Source organism: Prionailurus viverrinus, chromosome D4 (assembly GCF_022837055.1).
Source record: "Prionailurus viverrinus isolate Anna chromosome D4, UM_Priviv_1.0, whole genome shotgun sequence".
Lineage (NCBI taxonomy): Eukaryota > Metazoa > Chordata > Mammalia > Carnivora > Felidae > Prionailurus > Prionailurus viverrinus.
In genome coordinates, this window is record NC_062573.1 from 61,378,246 (window position 1) to 61,391,737 (window position 13,492).

Consider the following 13,492-nt stretch of genomic DNA (forward strand, 5'->3'; position numbering starts at 1 on the left):
GAGGGAGACACAGAATCGGAAGCAGGCTCCAGGCTCTGAGCCATCAGCCCAGAGCCTGACACGGGGCTCGAACTCACGGTCTGTGAGATTGTGACCTGAGCTGAAGTCGGAGGCTTAACCGACTGAGCCACCCAGGCGCCCCAATATAAGCATATTTTTAATGAAAAATGACTATTTTTCAAAACAAGGCAATAAGAAGAGTGGTATTGTTTTACATAAAAAAAATGTTTATTTATTTTGAGGCAAGGGGAGGGGCAGAGAGGGAGGGAGACGGAATCCCGAGCAGGCTCCATACTCAGCACAGAGCCTGACATGGGGCTCAGTCTCACAATCTTGAGATCATGACCTGAGCCAAAATCAACAGTTGGACACCTAACCAACTGAGCCATCCAGGTGCCCTTTGTTTTACATTTTTGTAACTCTCTAATGTCTGGTTTAATAGAAACAGCTGGATTCTCATCTCCTTCTGCATTCAGTCTGTTGCAATATGTTTTTTGGTTTGAAGTATATAGAAAGAGAAACCCAGCCTTACATAGTTAATGGCTGGAAAAGGGAGGGGTATTTTAATAGCCTTTTCAGATAATGATTTTCTTGCTTGGTGCTACATCAGAACTCAACATGTGTTGGTTTTCTAGTTACTTGTATTATGGAATCTGAAATCATATCAATGGACTTTTTATAATGTTATATTAAAATCCACTGGTCTAAACTTTGAATGGATCTTGCATAACCATGCCTGAATTTATAACATCATGCTATGGTTGTTTCTAAGTATTGGTTCAGTCAGTTATGCAGATCTCCAAAATGTTGGCACATTTCATTATATATTATTAGAAAATCACGTTTGTGAATATCACCATTCATCCCATCAGAAACAGATTATTGGGAAGCTATCCAGGTCATGACATGATGGTGGATGTGAGTTTTCCAGAAATCGGATTTTTGCTTGAAGGCTCAAATTTTATCGTTGGCAAGAATTATGACTGCCAGTTGTTTCCTAGAAGTGACAGGCAGATTTTGTTCATCTGTGAGAGAACTTCTGCCAGAATACCCAAGTCTGAATAACCATGGTCATTCTTTCAAGTAAAAATGGTGTTTCACAAAAAAAAAAAAAAAAAAAAAAAAAGAGGCTAGTGAAAGCTCTCAGTTCAGTCACACAAGTGCTTTACCTTGAGACATCCATCAACTATTGCAATTCAGTATGTGGTCAGAAATGCTTTGTGCATACTTAACCATTTTGTCACACAGAATATTAAAAAGATCTGTACTGAAGGGCTGAGATTTAATAAAATTAATTTTTACTATTTGAAGGACTTTTTTTAGAGTTTTTTTTTTAAAGTTTATTTATTTTGAGACAGAGAGCGAGCTTGTGTAAGTAAGCTGGGGAGGGGGAGAGAGAGAGAGATAGAGAGAGAGAGAGAGAGAGAGAGAGAATTTCAAGCAGACTCTGCATTGTCAGCATAAAGCCCGACACGGGGCTCAATCTCATGAACCATGAGATCATGACTTGAGTGGAAGTCAGACACCCAGGCTCCTCTGAAGGACATTCTTAAGTGAAGAAGGCTTTTTTTTTTTTTTTTTAAATAGCTACTGGTACTTGATGGTGAAAAATATAATGACCAATAGTGCTGTTTGGTGCCAGTACCAGAAGTTGTTCCAAGATACTAGAAATGTTATACATCATTGCTTTTGTACCATAGTATAAATGTTAATACAGGTAAAAAGGCTAATAATACTTTATGTTATTATGAAGATAGTTTTGACCTTGTGGACCCCTGAAAAAGGTGTCAGGATCCCAGGTGTCTATGGGCCACATTTTGAGGACTTCTGGTACACATCAGCAGTTCCTACCAAACTTTGATTAGGAGGGGAAGTGGCAGTGACAATTACTAGTCTGTTTTTGCTTCAGTCTTTAGGGCCCAGTGAAGGCCGCCTTTAAAAGGATTTTTTTTTTTTTTTTTAAAGCGCAGTGAAGGCAATTCACTTCTAGAAAGTTGAGGCTCTTAGGGGTTTTAGTCAGATGCTGATATGGGGGAACTATAGTATTAGTAATTTGAAATTATGCTATCTAAAAGCAAAAAGATTGGGGAGTATATTTCCACATAAATGTTCAACAAGTCTAATTTGGGGGGTTTAAATATTAGATAAATAGTGAAGGCACAAAATGTGAAAAGCTCAACTGATATCAAGCTCTTAAGCTAAAATAAACATCTTAGCTTCCCTTCTTAATCTCTTGAGTTCATTTCTCACTTAATTCGTGCTGAGGGTCAACCATCCCTAAGCAGAGGTACCCAGCATTTGCTCTCTTTGCTTCACGTCATACCTTACTAGGAAAATGACTTAAGATTATGAAGGTTATAAGGGTATATAGGTAACATGGGGAATAAAAGTAATAGTAAGGCTTATGAAAGATCTATGATAGAATAACGGTAATAAAAATGTAAACGCTGTCTACATATAATAAGTGTTGAATGAATTGAAAAGAATACTGTTTTGGGGTTCCTGTATGGCTCAGTCAGTTAAGCATCTGATTTCAGCTCAGGTCATGATCTTGTGGTTAGTGAGTTTGAGCCCCGCATCCGGCTCTGTGTTGACAATGTGGAGCTTGGAGCCTGCTTCAGATTTTGTGTCTCCCTCTCTCTCTGCCCTTCCCCCCCCTTCTCAAAAATAAACGTTAAATTTTTTTTCTTTTTAATTAAAAATAAAAAAAGAATACTATTTTTGACAGGAATTCTCCAGACTTTTTAATTTATTGTAGGCACAATTTCTAGTTGTATGTAGGTAGAAGTGATGTTGAATAAGGCAAGACAGCAAACATCCTTGATGAGCTTTTCTCCTAATTGCAAAGTAAGAGGATTTGACTCCCAGGTGGTCTTTGAAGTTTCTTACAACTCTAGAGTTCTAGGTTTTTTGTTTTTATTTTCTTTGCCTATTGATAACATCTTTCTCATTTCTTAACTCCATCTCATCAATTCGAATTTGTGATTTCATTTGAAGCTTATTTTTCCCAATTATTATATTTGTATTTTTAGTTCGTATTTTGATTTAAAAATTATTTTAAACTTATATGTATATATAAAATATAAAAATTGCCATTGTAATCATTTTACAGTGGTATTAAGTACATTCACGTTATTGTGCAGCCGTCACACCATCCATCTTCAGATCTTTTTTGGTCTTGCAAAACTGAAAGTTTGTACCCATTGAACAATAAATTCTCATTTCCTCCTTCCTGTAATCACTAGCAACCACAAATTCAACTTTCTCTCTCTATGAATTTGACTGGTGTGAGTACCTTTTATGAGTAGAATCATGCAGTATTTACCCTTTTGTGACTGGCTATTTCATTTAGCATTGTCTTCAGGATTCATCTGTTTAAGATGTATTAGGATTTCTTCTTTTAGGGCTGAATAATATTCCATTGTGTGTATATTCCATATTTGTTTATTCATCTGTCAGTGGACTTTTGGGTTGCTTTTACCTTTTGACTATCATGAATAATGCTGCTATGTACATGGGTGTAGAAATACTTCTTCGAGACCCTGCTTTCAGTTCTTTTGGGTCCATATTTAGAAATGGAATTGCTGGGCCATATGGTAATTCTATTTTTGAGTAACAACTGTACTGTTTCCATAACAGCTGCACCGTTTTATTTCTATACCAATAGTGTATGAGGATTCTAGTTTCTCCACATCCTTGTCAACACTTGTTTTCTGGTTGATTGGTCTCTTGTTGGGGGTGGGGTTGGCCGTTGGAGTCATTCTAATGGGTGTGAGGTCCTATCTCATTGTGGTTTAGATTTGCATTTATGCTGCTGAATTTGGTTTGCTGCTATTTTGTTGAGGATTTGTATGACAGTGTTCATAAAGGTTATTGATCTCTGGTTTTCTTGTAATGTCTTTGTTTGGCTTTGGTATCAGGGCAGTGCTGGCCTCATAGAAAGAGGGAGTGTCCCCTTCAGTTTTTTGAAAGAATTTGAGAAGGATTGATGTTCTTTAAATGGTACAATTCACAAGTGAAGCCATCAAATCTGGGTCTTTTCTTTGTTGGGAAATTTTTGATTACTTATCCAATCTCCTTAATAGTTATGGATTTATTCAGATTTTCTGTTTCTTTGTGATTTCGTTTCAGTAAATTTTGTGTTTCAGGAAATTTGTCAATTTCATCTAGTTTATCCAATTTTTTGGTGCACAGTTCATAGTATTCACTTAAAATCCTTCATATTTCTGTAGAATCAGTAGTCGTGTCTCCACTTGCTTTCCTGCTTTTAATAATTTGAGCCTTCTCTTTTTTTGTAAACTTATTAAAGCTTTGCCAATTTTGTTAATCTTTTTTTTTTTTTTAAATTTTTTTTTTTTCAACGTTTATTTATTTTTGGGACAGAGAGAGACAGAGCATGAACGGGGGAGGGGCAGAGAGAGAGGGAGACACAGAATCGGAAACAGGCTCCAGGCTCTGAGCCATCAGCCCAGAGCCCGACGCGGGGCTCGAACTCACGGACTGCGAGATCGTGACCTGGCTGAAGTCGGACGCTTAACCGACTGCGCCACCCAGGCGCCCCTTATTAATCTTTTTAAAGAACCAGTTTTTTTTTTACTTGTTGATTTTCTCTATTTTTCTATTCTCTATTTTCTTTATCTCTGCTCTGATCTTTAGTATTTCCTTTCTTCTGCTAGCTTTGTGTTCTCCTTTTTCTAGTTCCTTAATTTGTTAGGTTGTTGATAGGAGGTCATTCTCTCTCTCTCTCTTTTTTTTTTAAATGTTTATTTTTGAGAGAGAGAGTGCGAGTGTGCTGTGTGCACACGAGCAGGGGAGGGGCAGAAAGAGAGGGAGACACAGAATCAGAAGCAGGCTCCAGGCTCTGAACTATCAGCACAGAGCCTGATGTGGAGCTTGAACCCATGAACCATGAATGAGATCATGACTTGAGTCCAAGTCAGAAGCTTAACCAATTGAGCCACCCAAGCACCCCTGAGATCTTTCTTTTTTAATGTAAGTGTTTATAGCTGTAAACTTTCCCTCCTAGCCCTGCTTTCTCTGCATCCCATAAATTTTGGTATGTTTTATTTTCATTTATCTCATTTCCCTTGTGATTTTTTTTCTTTGACCCATTGGTTGTTAAACAGTATGTTGTTTTGTTTCCACAAACTTGTGCATTTTCCAATTTTCCTTATTTATTTCTAACTTCATCCTGTTGTGTTTGGAGAGGTTTCTTTGTATAATATTTCTCTTTTAAAATCTATTGAGACCCAATTTGTGGCCTAAAAGGTGGTTTATCCTGGAGAATGCTCCAAGTGCCCTTGAGAGGAATATATATTCTATTGTTAGGTAGTGTTTTATATTTGTTATCTCTCGTTGGTTTACAATGTTATTCAAATCCTCTGTTTTCTTATTTATCTTATGTCTGGTTGTTCTTTCCAAGACTGACCATGGGATATTGAAGCCTCCAACAATTATTGTAGAACTGTTTGTTTTCCCCTTTAATTCTGTCAATTTTTGCTTAGTGTGTTTTGATGCTCTGTTATTAGGTACATGAATGTTTATAATTGTTATATCTTCTTGCTGTCTTAAACCTTTTATTAATATATAGTGTCCTTCTTTGTCTCTTGTAATCTTTTTTGATTTAAAGTCCCTTTTTTTTTCTGATGTTAGTATAGCCACCCTGCATTGTTTTTGGTCACTATTTGCATGGAATATTTTTCTGTCTTTTTATTTTCAAACTATTTGTGCCTTTATATCTAAATGAGTTTCTTGTAGATAGCATATTGTTGGATTATGTTTTTTAAATCCATTCTGCCAATCTCTGCCTTTTGATTGGAGGTTTTAACCCATTTAGATTTAAAGTAATTACTGATAAGGAGGAACTTTGTCATTTTTATATTTTTAAAAATTATTTATTGGGGCGCCGGGGTGGCTCAGTCGGTTAAGCTTCCGACTTCAGCCAGGTCACGATCTCGCGGTCCGTGAGTTCGAGCCCTGCGTCAGGCTCTGGGCTGATGGCTCAGAGCCTGGAGCCTGTTTCTGATTCTGTGTCTCCCTCTCTCTCTGCCCCTCCCCCATTCATGCTGTGTGTCTCTCTCTGTCTCAAAAACGAATAAACATTAAAAAAAATTAAAAAAAATTATTTATTATTATTTGTTTTGTTTTTATGACTATCTTTGGTTTGCCTAAATTTTTTTTTTTAATAATTTTTTTTTAACGTTTATTTATTTTTGGGACAGAGAGAGACAGAGCATGAACGGGGGAGGGGCAGAGAGAGAGGGAGACACAGAATCGGAAGCAGGCTCCAGGCTCTGAGCCATCAGCCCAGAGCCCGACGCGGGGCTTGAACTCACGGACCGTGAGATCGTGACCTGAGCTGAAGTCGGACGCTCAACCGACTGAGCCACCCAGGCGCCCCTGGTTTGCCTAAATTTTTAATTTTTTATTTATTTTAGTTTTTCTTGTTTATTTCTATATGCCTTATGGCTTTTTGAGTCTCTTATATCCTGTATATTTTGATTTTTATTGGGACTGACTTTGGCTGTGATACTTTACTTAAACAACAAACAGACAAAACTGAAACCATTTTCATGGGCTTGTCATAGGTTAGAGGCAAGGACAATATGTGTTTCAAGGTAAGAATTTTAATGTCAGATATCACCTATATAGGTTTATGAATTTTGACATTTGTTTAAATCTAAAAAAGGTTGGAATCTGAGTTGAGGGAAGAGTAATATTAAATGAATTATTTAGTTGGATTGAAGTGTGGTGCAATTCTGCTCCCAATGGTAACACATTATTTGTAGTATAATTAAAACATCATATAGCAAAACAAATTAGACCTTGTGTAAGTGCTGGAACATCTTTGTGGAGTAGCATGTGAACTATCCAAACTTAGGTTTTTAATGAGGATGCATGATGAAGAAAGGTAAAAGGTATAACTTTTATAGGTTTCCTCTTATCCACAGTTTTTTGGTAAAATTAATGACAATAATATAGGTAAAAAAAAAAATTTGCCTGTTTGCAGATTGGGCTGCAACATTCATAAACTACCGTTGACCTTTGAAACAACATGAGTTTGAACTGTGTGGGTCCACCTATCTGCATGTTGTTTTTTATAAATACAGTACAGTACTGTAAATGTATTTTATTTTCCTTATGATTTTATTAATATTTTTTTCCTCTAGCTTTATTGTAAGAATATGGTGTATAATACATACACATACACATGCAAAATATATGTTAATTGGCTGTTTACATTATTGGTAAGGCTTCTGGTCAATTGACCAGCCAGGCTTCTGGCTATTGATAACTAAATCTGGGGGGAGTCAAAAGTTATATGTGCATTTTTGAGTGCATGGGGATCTGTGTTTGTTCCAACATCTCTAATCATTGAATACCATATGAATAAGGTAACTAGATGAAAATGTATACTCTAATAGTAGTAATTTAGAGGAGGTCAATGTATATGGAGATGTGGGTTAGTATATGCATACTGTGTCCAATATATATATTTCTCTCAGTTTAAATGGAAATGATTTTTATATGCCTTTTGCTGGGAATGTTACTTCTCTTTCCTTAGACAACAGATATTGTTTACCTTCTTCCCTTAAAATTTCTCACTGTTCCTTCAAGGATGCTGCCAAGGGTATGGTCATATTCTTTGGGATGTTTCTTATTCAGTAATCAGAATTTACAGTTTTCCATCACATTGACATAGCTGGTGTGGGGGAATAGTAGCTGCCTTATGTTCTTGAAAAGTGATTTCTTCTTTTCAGATAATGAAACAATTAGAGAAAGCTGACAAAAGATGATGCCTTTTCAGTGTACTTGTTTCCCGGTTCCTCGCAGTAGAACCAACTACCCAGATCTTCTTTAACTGCAGTCTTTCCTTAGTTGTCCACATCCACTACAATAAGAACAATGTCTACTATTTAACAGCAAAGGTAATCATTGTTGACTAGAGCAGTGCTTCCCCAAAGTTTTTAAACAGTGGAAATTTTGCCTAATTATATCTTGTAGGGAGGCCCATTTGTGGACATTTGAGAGTAAAATAGTGAAGTTGTTCTGGTTGAATAGGAATAGAACCAGGTTGTTTAAACAATGCAAGTGAAAAGGAATCATATTTCCTCAGACTGTATTTAAAAGATTTCATGTGAATAGTGTATGTTTCTTTGCATTTTTTAGCAGTTTGATTTGAAATACATTAAAAACCATGTATGTTTGCAAAGTATATATATTTAGAAAATATAACCTTAACTTTGGGGCGTGTGCCAGAATTTCTTTTATGGCTTGTTTGCGGAATGGAAATTAGGACAGGCTTACATGTATGAAGTGTGTTTATGCACACTTACTGACTTGGCTGATAGGTTTGATTTTAAGCTTAAGCCAATGGAACCTGAGGCCTTCAGTTTTGGTTTCTTGGGCTCTGGAACTAGCTCTAGTTGAGAGCAAAAGATCAGGAGAATCTAAAACACAAACAAATCAGAAAATCCAATACTTTTCTTGAGCTAGAGTATATCAAATTGCTTGTTTTTTTTCTTATGTGTGGGCTAGGTTGAGTGAGTTGATCTTGCTTATGTGGTTTTCCGCCAAGGCCATATGCCCACATTTAATTCAAGTTAAAGCCACCTTTAAATGTATATAAAAGTCAACGTATACAGACACTACCCCCCCCCCCCCGCCATTTTGGGAAATGTATACTGCGGATTTTTTTTTTTATGTGCGGCATAGCAGGATTGTGTTTTTTTTCTCCCTAAAGACCCAGGTGGGTCAGTAGTTTTGCTTTTGTGTAAAAGGGATATTGTATTCTATTGTGGGAATCAGGCACTGAACTACAGAGAGTGTTAAGCCCTTAACCCTAATTTAAGGATGGATTGAATTAGAAAGTTCCTGCAGTGACTTTTTTTTTTAAACAGCTTTATTGAGATATAACTCACATACCATACAATTTTCCCTTTAAAATACGCAATTCAGTGCCCTTTAGTATATTCACAGAGTTGTGTAGCCATCACCACAGTGAATTTTCGAACACTTTTATTGCCCCAAAAAGAAATCCCACATCCTTTTAGTGTGTCTCCTCCCCCAGCCCCACCCCATTCTCTTCTAGTCCTAGATAAGCATTAATCTACTCTCTGTATAGATTTACCTATTCTGGATATTTCATATAAATGGAATCATACAATGATGTTGTCTTTCATGACTGGCTTCCTTTTATTTAATATATTTTCAAGGTTCATTTATGTAGCATATATCAGTCCTTTGTTTCTTTTTATCATTGAATAATATTCTATATAGCTATACCACATTTCATTTATCCATTCGTTGGTTGGTGGACATTTGGGTTATTTCCACTTTTTGGTTATGAATAATGCTGTTAGGAACATTTGTGTACAAATTTTTGTGTGGATATAAATTCCCATTTCTTTGAGTATATACTTAGAAATGGAATAGTTGGGTCACATGGTTTGTTTTTGTTTAACCTTTTGAGGAACTGTTAGATTGTTTTCAAAGCAGCTGTACCGTTTTAAGTTCCTATCAACAATGCATAAGGATTCCAGTTTTTCACATCCTTGCTAATGCTTGCTATTGTCTGTATTTTTTAAAAACTATTATAGCCATGCTAGTGGGTGAGAAGTGGTATTTCATTGTAGACTAACTTTTTAAATAGTAGTTAAGCATAACAAGAATGATAGTACTCTAAGATGGAGTTAATTTTACAGTTAAAGTATTTAATAGGCTGATCTAGGAATACAATTATCAGAATTAATACTTAAAACTCTATGATTAATTAGTATCACTTGCTAATTAAAAAAATGAGGTCATAGATTTTTCTAATCTCTGATTGTACGATTTTTCCTCACAAAAGTCTTTTTGAAAAAGAAAATTGAGCGGCGCCTGGGTGGCGCAAGTCGGTTAAGCGTCCGACTTCAGCCAGGTCACGATCTCGCGGTCCGTGAGTTCGAGCCCCGCGTCAGGCTCTGGGCTGATGGCTCAGAGCCTGGAGCCTGTTTCCGATTCTGTGTCTCCCTCTCTCTCTGCCCCTCCCCCGTTCATGCTCTGTCTCTCTCTGTCCCCAAAATAAATAAACGTTGAAAAAAAAAATTGAAAAAGAAAATTGAAGTTTGAATTTCAGAGAACAAAATTCACTCTAGACACCTTAGGCAGAGAAGGTTTATTTATGTTAGAGTACTAAGTAGTTTGCTGGGATATATCAGTCTGGGTCCAATCAGGAAATAGAAGCCACACAGTAATTTAACAGGGAAAGATTAATGTAAAAAATTATTGACTATAACAGGGATTGGAGAATTGAGGGATTTGTCAGCAAGAAGTAAAGATAACTCTAAAGAAGAATGGGATAGCTGGTTACTGCCCCCAAGGCTGAGATAGAGTGGGCCCCTCTTCCCCACTGAAGACTTGTTGAAAAAGGTAAGGTCAAGGCAAGTAGGTGTGGTGTGGCACTAGTGGAATTTGCTGCATGTTCACCTTGTAGGGTGCCAGGGAAAGCTGTTCATGGGGAGATGTCTCACCGCAGGCCCTCTGCTACAGAGCAGCTTAGACCCCTGTTGGAGAGGCTGCATGTGCTGTAGGAGCCTGGTGCTGTAGAAACCATCCTTGTTGCAGGAATGGGTCCCAGAGAAGCCTTGGCTGCTGCAGCCAAGTGAACACCCTGGAGCCAGGAAGCAAAATCCTTTTCCTCTGCAATGTCTTTCCAGTGCCCTCTTGACAAAGCTTAATGTCTTGCCAGCTGGCAAAGAAATTAGTATTTTAAGGGCACACATCCGTTTTCACAGAGCAGGCAAAAATGGTGAATTTAGAGATGAGGGGCAATAAATCAATACCTGGCATGGGTTTTAATTGGTTTACAGAATTGTTCGGAGATTTAAAGAAAGAGATTCTAGGTTGAGCTTTAAGGAACAACTTCCAAAACCTCTACACAAAACTGAGAGACCAAGGGAGATATTGTCTCTTTTATGATTAAGAGACCTGTCTAGTTGTGAAATTGCTTTCAGATCTTCATTCCTAGAACGACACTGATATTTTAAAATCAGGATACTGTTGACTCCACAACTGGGGATGCTTGCGGCTCTCGGCGTCTGGCCTAGCTTCTTTCAGAATGTCTGCTGTTCACGACATTCTCTGCAAGCTCAGCTTGGAGGGTGAAAACTCCCACCCCCAAGTTCATGCTGGTTGGTGATGCCAATTTTGCATATACCAATTTTGATACTGAGTGTGATGCTCTGAACATTGAAACAGCTATCAAGACCAAAGGTGTGGATGAGGTCACCATTGTCAACCATTTTGACCAGCCTCAACAATGAACAGAAACTGGATGTTGCCTTCCCCACCAGAGAAGGACCAAAAGGGAACTTGTATCAGCACTGAAGTCAGCCTGGAGACCGTGTTTTGGGGCCTGTTGCAAACACCTGTTCAGTATGATGCTTCTGTGCTGAAATCCTCCATGAAGGGCCTGGGGACTCATGAGGACTCCCTCATTGAGATCGTCTGCTCAAGGACCAACTAGGAGCTTCAGAAAATTAATAGAGTCTATGAGGAAATGTACAAGATTGATCTGGAGGTTATTGTTTCTGACACATCTGGTGACTTCTGCAAGCTGATGGTTGCCCTCGCAAAGGGTAGAAGAGCAGGGGATGGCTCTGTCATTGGTTATGAACTGATTGATTGACCAAGGTGCCTGGGATCTCTATGATGCTGGAGTGAAGAGGAAAGGAACTGATGTGCCCAAGTGGATCAGCATCAAAACAAGTGAAGTGTGTGACACATCCAGAAAGTATGACACGCTGGACAGCATCAAGAAGGAGGTCAAAGGAGATCTGGAAAATGCTTTCCCGAAGCTGGGGCAGTGCATTCAGAACAAGCCCCTATATTTTGCTGACTATATGACTCCAGGAAGGGCAGAAGGACTCGTGGTAAAGTCCTGATTAAATCTTAAATTTTTAAAGTAATCTCTGCACCCACTGTGGGGCTCGAACTCAGGACCCTGAGATCAGGAGTTGCATGCTGTACTGACTGAGCCAGGCAGGTCCCCCAGTAAAGTCCTGATTAGAGTCATGGTCTCTCTCAGTGGACATGTTGAAAATTAGGTCTGAATCCAAGAGAAAGTGTGGCGAGTCCTTGTACTGCTGCATCCAGTGAGGCACCAAATGCAACTACCCAAAAGTGCTGCTGTACCTGTGTGGTGGGGCTGACTGAGGCCCATGACAGCAAGAGCGTCCAGGAGTGGTGCTCCTTTGTTTCCAGCTAACAGTTCTAGAAAATAGCTGTGACTAACAGTCCCCTTGTGCCCATCCCTACCAGGGTGATGTTAGCATTGCCCCTCCTCAATTTTTTTTTAAGTATTTATTTTTTGAGAGAGAGTGCGAGTGGGGGAGAGGTGGAGAGAAGGGGGGACAGAGGATCCGAAGCGGGCTCTGACAGCACGGAGCCCGGTGCGGTGCTTGAACCCACAAACTGTGAGATCATGATCTCAGCTGACGTCAGATGCTCAACTGACTGAGCCACGTAGGTGCCCTTGCTCCCTCCTCAACTTTATTTCAGTTATGTAAACATTGCCTGCCCCTCATGTCTAGTCTCTCCTTTTAACCAAAGAAGTGAACATTCCAAGGAGTTGGAAGAGGAATATGTAATGTGAAACACTTTACCTCGTGTACTCATGTACTGTGTGATAAACAGATGAGTAAACTGAAGTTTTACTTTATAAAAAAAGAATAAATAAAATCAGGAAACTGTGGTGGTCAGGAGGCTATGGTGATCAGGAATGTCCTGCTGTACTTAACTAGCTGTAGAACCACACTGGGCCAAGACCTGTTATGGCTGCACCAGTCCTGTCTACTGGTCTTTCTCTATACCCCAAAGGGTCCACGAGATAATTTTCAGGTCTCAGGAAATTCCTCCATAAAAATTAGAACATCTGTGTTAGCAGCTGTAATAATTAGTTTTGATAATTGTTCTGATCAATTCATTGGTGAAGGAGGGATCTTATGTCTTAAATGGTATGAGATGGCTACTGCCTGACTTTGACCAGATGCTATTAACAACAGTTTATTCGTCAAATACTCACAACCTGGGAGAGGAGGATACTGCATGCCTCATGGAAATTGCATTTGGGAGTAGAGTGAACCAGTCACAGTGGCCATGGGAGGCAGGCTTTGTAGTAACAAATGGATGAAATAACAAAAGGACTGCCCTCATGGGAGGATGTGATTAATTTGTTTGAATAATTCTGAGGGCTGGCAGGGCAAGACACTGACAGCTTGAGGACTGAGTGGGGTGCAGCTGGTTCAGCTGATGGTGGAACTAGCTGGGTGGAGAGCCCTTCTTGCTGGATGGGATTGCACATGGCAGGACAGTAGGCCTTCGGGGCCTTATGAGGCTCAGAGTTGGCGGGGTGTAATTGAAATTTTAAGTCTATATAACAGTACCTCAGTAATGACTGCTAATGCTCTTTTGAAAGAGTATTTTTCTGTACATCTGTTTATTGTGGCTGTTT

General features: G+C 38.7%; 1 protein-coding gene and 1 pseudogene across 6 annotated transcripts in view; both read left to right on the forward strand.

Moving 5' to 3' along the window:
* AGTPBP1 (ATP/GTP binding carboxypeptidase 1) overlaps positions 1–13,492 on the forward strand; it is a 166,005-nt gene that overhangs the window by 3,304 nt on the left and 149,209 nt on the right. The window contains exon 1 of one of the 6 annotated variants that reach the window (XM_047829658.1): positions 7,780–7,928. The exons of the other annotated variants lie outside the window; for them this stretch is intronic. The gene's annotated coding sequence lies outside the window, so the exon portion shown is untranslated. Of the gene's footprint in view, positions 1–7,779; positions 7,929–13,492 lie in introns of those variants that run through there. 6 annotated transcript variants of the gene reach the window in all.
* LOC125150177 (annexin A2-like) lies at positions 11,072–12,195 on the forward strand (annotated as a pseudogene).